Here is a 6,737-nt window from a genome sequence, read left to right as displayed (position 1 = left end):
AAACCCAAGGTCAAGTGCGTGCAGTCTGAAAAATGCTGATTGGAAACCTGCACAGCACATTGGGCGCTCAGAAAATTAAAAATTAATAATGAATAAAAATTAATAATAAATGAATAGAAAATTTCACCCGATTTTGTACATTACTTTCCGTCCTATAGGATTAGGAAAGAAATAATTAGTGTTTTACCGGATGAGGTTGAAGAAGAAAGGAAATTAATAGAATAAGTAGAAAAGCTCTGGCTGGGGGGACTTTAAACAGGGCGGATACCAGCTTGAAATTTCCCTTGCTAAAGACTTTAGCAAAGGTTGAGTGCGAATGGCATCCACTCGTAAAATTTTGTAGCCAAAAAACCAAATGTCAGCCTAAAAGCGATTAACCTAGGGCTGACGAAAAACGCCGACCCCGTCTGTACACGGGAAAAGGCGAAGATGAAGAAGACAAAGAAGAAGAAGAAGACGACGAAGAAGAAGACGGAGAAGAAAACGAAGAAGAAGAAGACGACGAAGAAATTTATTAATTGACAGGTGATCTTAAGGCACATGGGAAGAGATTGGAAGTCGCAAAAGTGATAGTGTTGAGGTGGAGTTGTGGAATTTTCATGGTTGGACAGGATCAGGAATGAAGTCATAAGGAATAGGATAAAGGTAACAGAAGTGTCGAGGAAGATCCAGGAGAGGAAACTGTATAGGGATGGGCGATATTTATAAAAATATCGATATTTCCGATATCGATATATCGAAAGTAAAATATCGATATTCCTATACATCGATATAACGATATATATCGCCCATCCCTAAAACTGTAGTGGAATGGATCCAGGAGAGGAAACTGTATAGGGATGGGCGATATTTATAAAAATATCGATATTTCCGATATCGATATATCGAAAGTAAAATATCGATATTACCGATACACAGCTACGGTCTCACCATCGCGAAATCGAAGAGAGAAGGAATACAGGATAGGAGAAAGCCAGTCGTTCCGAGAACGAACTTTATCTAGGAACGGAGCTCTAAACACGGAAATTCAAAGGACTATACATAGGTGGTCCAGCGCCCTAAGAATTTCTTGACCCCGCCGGGAATCGAACCCGGGTCTCCCGCGTGCAAGGCGAGCGCAGTGACCACTACGCCATGGGAGCTGACTGTGATTCCCAAATTTGTCGAATACATGTCTTGACCACTACACCTATAAAAAGGTTGGTTGGAGGGAACTGTAACTACAGAGTCTTCCCGCCCGAAACCGAAGAAGGAGAAAGCTAGCCGTTCCAAGAACGAAGCTCATACCTATTTAGGAGTTGGCCGCGGGCCAGAATCGAACTCCCAGCGCTCACAAGGCAGACGCGCTAATCTCCAATCTAACTAGGCTGGCTTGCAAAGTGTGAAGTTTACCTACTATTGTTACCAAATATTATTGCTATCGATATTTCCGATATCGATATATCGAAAGTAAAATATCGATATTACCGATACATCGAAAGTAAAATATCGATATTCCTATATATCGATATATATCGCCCATCCCTAAAACTGTAGTGGAATGGATAATGTGGTTATGGATAGGAATATTGAAAGAAGAGATGAGAGCTACATAGGGAAAAGAGTGGAGAGAATGGAAGTGAGGGGGAGAAAAGGGCGAGGGAGGCCGAAGAGAAAGTGGGAAAGATTGTGTGAATCAAGACTTGAGTGAGAAAAATTCAACAGAACATACCGTCATTTAACAATTTATTAACAACAATCAACAAAATATAACAATGAACAACAAAACAGAAAAATTGAACAGAACATGGTACCGTCAACTGTTTTGACTTGGGGGAGTGCTCTGTCGCGAATTCTCGCGAGTTTTGTGATATTTTTTCGGCCAGTTTCTGGACAGTCTAGAATTTTATAATAGCTCGGTCTAGAATTTTCCGGACAGATTCAGATTTCAGATTTTTTCTCTCGGACATTTTTCAATTTATTCCGAACCCCTTTTTGGAGATTTACTATTATTTTGGACATATTTTATTATCATTGTTTTTACACCTAATATATTGTTATAGCTATGTACGTTCAGTTACGGTTTTTTATGTCACTATTGTACACCTAACTGTGGGGAAATACATCTTCTCAAATACGGTTCCACACCACTCTATCATCCACTCCATTTCCCCACCCATCCGTAAAAGCAATGCTTATGCCACGGATGGGGGAATTGATCTGTGGTTATACTTACAAGCCCTGTGTAGTGAAAGGACGTAATCTTGGATTAAAAGAGCTTAAAGCTCCTCGCAATAGATAAGTCAATGAATGATCTGTGGTTACTTACAAGCCACAAGCCCTGTGTAGTGAAAGGACGTAAGCTCGGATTAAAAGAGCTTAAAGCTCCTCGCAATAGATAAGTCAATGAATGATCTGTGGTTACTTACAAGCCACAAGCCCTGTGTAGTGAAAGGACGTAAGCTCGGATTAAAAGAGCTTAAAGCTCCTCGCAATAGATAAGTCAATGAATGATCTGTGGTTACTTACAAGCCACAAGCCCTGTGTAGTGAAAGGACGTAAGCTCGGATTAAAAGAGCTTAAAGCTCCTCGCAATAGATAAGTCAATGAACTGACAATAATCTCCATAGTGAGCTTGAGGTCTCCTAGTCTAGAGTTCACGGTTCATATCTCAGATCTGGAATGAGGATTCCGCAAAAGTATTGAATAATAGGTAAAAGTTCTTATAATAACAATAAATTTATTGTTTCTACCTGCATAAGTAAAGTATTATTATTTATTATCAATGTTACTTTTACACTTGTAACTTTTATTATTCCAAAAATTTCACACCTAGGTACCTACTTTCGTGAAATGAAGTCCAGATCCTAGAGTTTTGCCTCATTCATTACAGACAAGGTTCGTTCTCGGAACGGCTGGCTTTCTCCTATCCTGTCTTTCTTCTTCGATTTCGGGACAATAAGACCTCAGCTGTTACAGGTCCCTACATCGGGACGATAAGACATCAGCAGTTTCAGGTCCCTATATCAAACCTCTTTAAAAAAGTGAATTGTTATTGACAGACAGACACACACACGGACCAATGGCCAAAACTTTGGATTTAGGCTCTAGGGAGGGACCTCAAAACGTGTTTTGACACTGAAAACTGACCATCGAAAATTTGACCCGATTACATTACTTTCCTTCCTATAGGATAAGGAAAGTAAAAAGTGAATTGTTATTGTGAAATATTAAGTCAGCATTCGGAATTCAATAGGTAATGCACCCAAATATTTAAACCAGGGTAGGTATGTCACTTACATGACATCAACCAAACTATACCCAGAGTCCCAGACGCACCTTCAAGGATTTTGAAGCATATTTCGGTATGTCTGATAACACTCTTGGGTTACAATGAGTGACATATGGGCACACCTGCTCCTAAGGCCAGCCACTCACTATCAGGTACACGGAGAAAAAAAACTAGGGTGCCGGCAGCCCAATCGGGTGACTGGGTTCCGGCACTCTAATATTGAACTCTGTATCGGGAAGCTCGGCACTATAATATAGCATTCCAACAGCCTAAATCAGGGGAAGTAACCCGTTAATAGAGTTCTTCCACCCTAAACTTGTGACACCCTGTCACCATTTTTTTCTCAGTGTAGACCTGACAGGTACCTGACACCGGATGAGCACACACACTATCAGGTAGACCAGACAGGTACGGCGGAAAAGGTTCGTCTGTCAGGTATACCTAATGCCTGATGAACACACACACGCCTGATCAGGTGTACCTGTCGTCAGGTCTACCTGATAGTGAGTGGCTGGCCTTATACCAAGACAATGTCTGAAGAAATAGAGGAGGGTAGATGCATCGAACATGTTTACTTGTGTAATGGGTAGATGTCATGTCGCTCGTACAGCACCTTTTGTACCTAAACCTAATCAAGGAACCAAAACCACAGCCTAAAAGCGATTAACCTAGGGCTGACGAAAAACGCCGACCCCGTCTGTACACGGGAAAAGGCGAAGATGAAGAAGAAGAAGACGACAAAGAAGAAGAAGAAGATGAAGACGAAGAAGAGGAAGAAGAAGACGACGAAGAAGAAAAGAAAGACGAAGAAGACGGAGAAGAAGAAGAGGAAGAAGAAGAAGAAGACGAAGAAGAAAAGGAAGACGAAGAAGATGAAGACGAAGAAGACGGAGAAGAAGAAGACGAAGAAGAAGACGAAGACGAAGAAGACGAAGAAGAAGAAGAAGGAGAAGAAGAAGAAAAGGTAATAATAAGACTAAGATAAGTAGAAGAAAGAGGAAAATATAACTAGCCTGTCCTCCTTCTCTCTTTAGGGACGATAAGGCCTTAGCAGTTACAGTTCCCTCTAGAAAACCTCTACAACAAAACAAACAAACAAGTTGTTTCTCCACCAATGGCTGAAACTTTGGATTTAGGCTCTAGGGACCTCAAAACGTGTTTTGACACTGAAAACTGACCATCGAAAATTTGACCCGATCACATTACTTTCCTTCCTATAGGATAAGGAAAGTAAAAAGTGAATTGTTATTGTGAAATATTAAGTCAGAGTCAGAATTCTATAGGTAATGCACCCAAATATTTAAACCAGGGTATGTCACCTATCTGACATCAACTAAACTATACTCAGACGCACCTTCGATTTAATGTCCAAAGAGCTAAAGACTTCGCTTTAGCCAAAATCATACAGGATCTTCATATTCTAATCGTGATCACAAGACTCACAGAATCGAATCCGAAGTCCACCACCAACCACCCTGTATCTAGCTATAGGATAAGGAAAGTAAAAAGTGAATTGTTATTGTGAAATATTAAGTCAGAGTCAGAATTCTATAGGTAATGCACCCAAATATTTGAACCAGGGTATGTCACTTACATGACATCAACCAAACTATACTCAGAGTCCCAGACGCACCTTCACTGTATCTAAATGAACTCTGGAATGAGCATATAAAAACAAATGAAAACATACTTCAGATCATCTCAAGAAACTTTAACGATAAGCTTTACACACCATTAATAGAAGACTTTAACTATAGAAAGAAAGAAGAAGAAAGACATACAACTAATCATCACATAAGTTACACTTATGAAACACGTAAAAAAGAAAATATGGAAGCATATTTTACAGAAGTAATGAGTAATGAACACACAAATATTATAAAAAAAAAAACAAGCAAAAGTCTCGAGAAAGAAATGACTTACAGAAGAACAATATAAGTTCTAAAAGCAAAAGGAATAATTTACAGAAGAAGATGCTAGAAAGGAAATAAACTATAAAATTGATAATAGGCAATGTTCAAAGTAATAGAAGACTTAAAGTAGGTAATAGGTACTAAAACTAAATGAAAACTTAAAGAAATGGTGAGACTAATAAGTACTTGAGGAAACGCAAACAAAAAATGGATGAAAATAGTAAAAACACTAGCAAAGAAATGGATAAAGTTAAAAATAATAATAGGGAAAGAGAGCGTGAATAATTGGAAAGTTTGTAAGTAAATGGAAACTGTGAAGAGCGAACTGCTCATAAACCTATGGATAACAAATAAATAAACAACAACAACAACAACAACCAACAATAACATTAACATCAACACCAGCAAGATATAATTATGTAGATAAATATTAACGAAGATTATGAAGAAGAAGAAGCGAAGGAACTAAGAAGAAGAAGAGGAGAAGGAAGAAAAAAGCTGAAGAAGAACAAAGAGAAGATTGTGAGTAAGAAGAAGAAAGAAAGGAAATGGAAAACCTAACGCTACATGAAAAAGGAGAAGAAGAAGAAGAAGAAGACGAAGAAAGAGGATGAGGAGAAGAAGAAGAAGAAGGAAAAAGAGATGAAGAAGAACAAAAAGAAGATAGCGAGGAAGACGAAGAAGAAAGAAAGGAAATGAAAATGGAAAAACAAACGATACTCATATGAAGAGGAAGAAGAAGAAGAAGAAGAAGAAGAAGAAGAAGAAGAAGAAGGTGATAAGACTGATAAGAAAGAGTAGGAAGAGGAATACTCAGAAGATGAAGGAAAAGGAGATGGAATATTCGTAAGTCGTTCTTTAAAGCTACAAAAAATTGATACACAAGCACCCTCTAGCCAATTAAATATACACCATGAACTTATCCACAAAAACTCCAAATGGACCAAATACCTAATGGTCTCCTCTCTGTGAAGGCCCTAGTATGTAGGTACCTAAAATCGGTCAGGTAACCTTCAAAGGCCAAACCGCCAAAGAAGGTTCCTACCGTGTAATTTACCGAAAAAAATGGAGGAAAGGTGTCTTCTATCTCCAGAATTCAAGAGCCTTTTTAAAACTCCAAAAATTAAGTAGACAATAAAATCTAACTTCAAAAGTTAAATGGGCCATAAATAAATTGAACAAAAGAAACAAAAAATACACACAAACAAATAAATTAATAAATTACCTATAAATTGCTACCTACCTTTTTTCATGTTTTGTAGAGCATGAAAAAGGACTTCTTTTATAAAGGTAGGTTTGTAGTGTAAAAAGACCTTTTTTTTTTATTTTTTTTTTTTTTTTTTTTTTTTTCTTTTCTTTACGCACTTTTTAGATTAATCCAAATACACAAGTACCTAGAATACCTAGATCTACTTTTTTCAATGCGAAATAGTTCATTGACATCTTTTTTGAACTGATTCAGCACTGATTTACCTACCATAAATAGGTTGGTAAAAAAACTAGCTAATTTGGGGTCATCATCTGTTTCAGATATTTCGAAAATCAGGATTTTA

The sequence above is a fragment of the Diaphorina citri genome, unplaced genomic scaffold (genome assembly GCF_000475195.1).
Source record: "Diaphorina citri unplaced genomic scaffold, Diaci psyllid genome assembly version 1.1 scaffold257, whole genome shotgun sequence".
NCBI lineage: Eukaryota > Metazoa > Arthropoda > Insecta > Hemiptera > Psyllidae > Diaphorina > Diaphorina citri.
The sequence above is the reverse complement of the archived record's forward strand: the minus strand, read 5'-3'. Positions refer to the sequence as shown.